Here is a 3,031-nt window from a genome sequence, read left to right as displayed (position 1 = left end):
ATGAATAGACACTTTTCCAAAGAAGACTTCCAGATGGGAAACAGACACATGAAAAGATGCTCAACACCACTCATCACCAGGGAAATACAAATCAAAACCACAATGAGATATCACCTCACACTTGTCAGAATGGCTAAAATTAACAACTCAGGAACCAATAGATGTTGGCGAGGATGTGGAGAAAGAGGAACATTTTTTGCACTGTAGTGGGAATGCAAACTTGTGTAACCACTCTGTAAAATTATGTAGGTTACTAGGAACTTAAAGGACTTTAAACAATGCTGATTCAAAGGGGCAGATGTATCCCAATGTTTATAGCAGCACTATCAACAATAGTTAAATTATGGAAAGAGCCCAAATGTCCATCAACTGATGAATGGATGAAGAAGATGTGGTATATATATGATGAAAAATAATTAATTCTTGACATTTGCAACAACATGATGGAACTGGAGGGTCTTATGCTAAGTGAAATAAGTCAGTCAGAGAAAGACAGCTATCATATGATTTCAGTCATACTTGGAATTTGAGAAATTCAATGGATGAGCATAAGGGAAGGGAAGGAAAATTAAGATAAAAAAAGAAAGGGAGGCAAACCATAACAGACTGTTAAATACAGAGAACAAACTGAAGGTTGCTGGCTTGGGGGTAGATGGGGGTGGGTTAAATGGGTGATGGGCATTAAAGAGGACACTTTTTAGGATGAGCACTAGGTGTCATATATAAGAGATGAATCACTGGGTTCTACTCCTGAAGCCAAGACTACACTGTATGTTAACTAACTTGAATTAAAAAAAATATCCCAAGAGTGCCATGTATTAATGAATATTCTACCTGCTAATAAGTCTCACACAAAATGGTGAGATACAGGGAACTCTATACTTTCTGAGTGTTTTGTGAGTTTATGAAAGTTATTTTTCAAAATATTTGAGTTCCAAAATAAAGTTCACTCTGAGGAAAGCAGGCTTTTCTATGGACTCATCTGATTAACAAGGCATGAGATCCTAGAGGACATGAGGTCTGTCTGAGGCCTGTTAGAAAACCGAATGGAAGTCATCCAGCAGTCATTAATGAAATGGAGTCAACGTGTGCAGAAGCCCTTATAATCAAAGGCCTGTTTCCCTGAAGCAGCTCCTCATTACCAGAGAAGGAGGAAAGTACCCCAGATCCTTTCAGGACTCTTGGTCTTTGGGGCACAATACAAAATGTGTGAGAGAAGTGGGAGGAAAATCCCCTGGATCCCCGCAGGATTAATTTATTAAAAAAAAATAACAGAAAAATACTCAACATGCCAAAGCCTTGTGAAGAAAATGAAGGAAAACCACAGAACATGCCAAAGCCTGTGACAGATCACTCTTCAGAAGATGTACCACAGGAGGTGGAAGGAAATCCTCACATTTCCAAAGAAGGTTCAAGCCAGGAAGCCTAAGGAAACATTAGAGGAGGGCTGACCCACCTGACTAGGGTTTTTTGTTTGTTTTGGTTTTTCAATTTTGCATTATTTGTTCAAATTTTTATTTAAATTTTGCTTAGTTCACACATAGTCTTTGTTTGCAGGAGTAGAATTTAGTGATTCATTACTTACATATAACACCCAGTACTCAACATGACAAGTGCCCTCCTTAATATGCATCATGCATTTAGCCCTACCCAAGTCACCTACCTCCCCCAACCCTCAGTTTGTTCTCTGCTAGAGTCTCTTATGATTTGTTTCCCTCTCTCTTTTTTCTTTCCCCTTATGTCCATCTGTTTTGTTTCTTAAATTCCACATATGAGTGAAATCATTATGGTATTTTCTTTCTCTAACTGATTTATTGTGCTTAGCATAATACACTTTAGCTCCATCCATGTTGTTGCAAATGGCAAGATTTTATTCCTTTTGATGACTAATATTCCATTATACACCTTCTTTACTATTTATCAGTCGATGGACATTTGGGCTCTTTCTATAGTTTGGCTATTGTTGATAATGATGCTATAAACATCAGGGTGCATGTAACCCTTCATCTGTATTTTTGCAGCCCTTAGGTAACTTTCTAGTAGTACAATTGCTGGGTCACAGGGTAGTTCTATTTTTAGCTTGTTGAGGAATCTCCATACTGTTTTCCAGAGTGGCTGCATCAGTTTGCATTCCCACCAACAGCACAAGAGGGTTCCCTTTCTCCAAATCTTCACCAATATCTATTTGTTCCTGAGTTGTTAATTTTAGTCATTCTGACAGGTGTGAGGTGGTGTCTCATCATGGTTTTGATTTGTATTTCCCTGATGTTGAATGATGTTGAGCATCTTCTCATGTTTCTGTTAGCCATCTGGATGTCTCCTATTCATGTCTTCTGCCCATTTATTAACTGGGTTATTTGCTTTTAGGTGTTGAGTTTAATAAGTTCTTTATAGATTTTGGATACTAACACTTTTCAGATATGTTGTTTGAAAGTATCTTCTCCCATTCCATAGGCTGCTATAGTTTGTTGATTGTTTCCTTCACTGTGCAAAAGCATTTTATCTTGATGAAATCCCAATAATTTTTGCTTTTGTTTCCCTTGCCTTTGACGATGTGTATAGTAAGAAGTTGCTGTGGCTGAGGTCAGAGAAGTTGGCCTGGCCATGGGTTTAAACAATTTTTTTTAATGTTTATTCATTTTTGAGAGACCAGAGAGAGACAGAACACGAGCAGGGAAGGGGCAGAGAGAGGGAGACACTGAATCTGAAACAGACTCCAGGCTCTGAGCCATCAGCACAGAGCCCAACGCGGGGCTCGAACTCACGGACTATGAGATCATGACCTGAGCTGAAGCCGGACGCTCAACCGACTGAGCCACCCAGGCGCCCCTGGCCATGGGTTTAAAGAGGACATGCCTGTGAAGCATTTGGAGCCTGAAGAAATGATAAGAGGAGTAGATGAGGTGGAAATTCTTAGGGAAGAGATAGGAAGAGAAGAACAAGAAACAAGTTTGTGGTGATGCATTGGAAGCAAAGGCATTCATAGAGCCATCCTTATTCTGTATGCTTTAGGCTTGAATTCTGTTCTTGA

At 39.3% G+C, this 3,031-nt stretch overlaps 1 pseudogene; it reads left to right on the top strand.

Annotated features, from left to right (window-relative positions):
* Positions 1–1,098: 1,098 nt before the first annotated feature.
* Positions 1,099–3,031, top strand: LOC124518009 (transcription elongation factor A protein-like 8; annotated as a pseudogene).

Source organism: Lynx rufus, unplaced genomic scaffold (genome assembly GCF_022079265.1).
Source record: "Lynx rufus isolate CCGP_SWC_20201006 ecotype Redwood Valley unplaced genomic scaffold, mLynRuf1.p SCAF_23, whole genome shotgun sequence".
NCBI classification, from domain to species: domain Eukaryota; kingdom Metazoa; phylum Chordata; class Mammalia; order Carnivora; family Felidae; genus Lynx; species Lynx rufus.
This window is presented reverse-complemented; position numbering and strand designations above follow the sequence as displayed.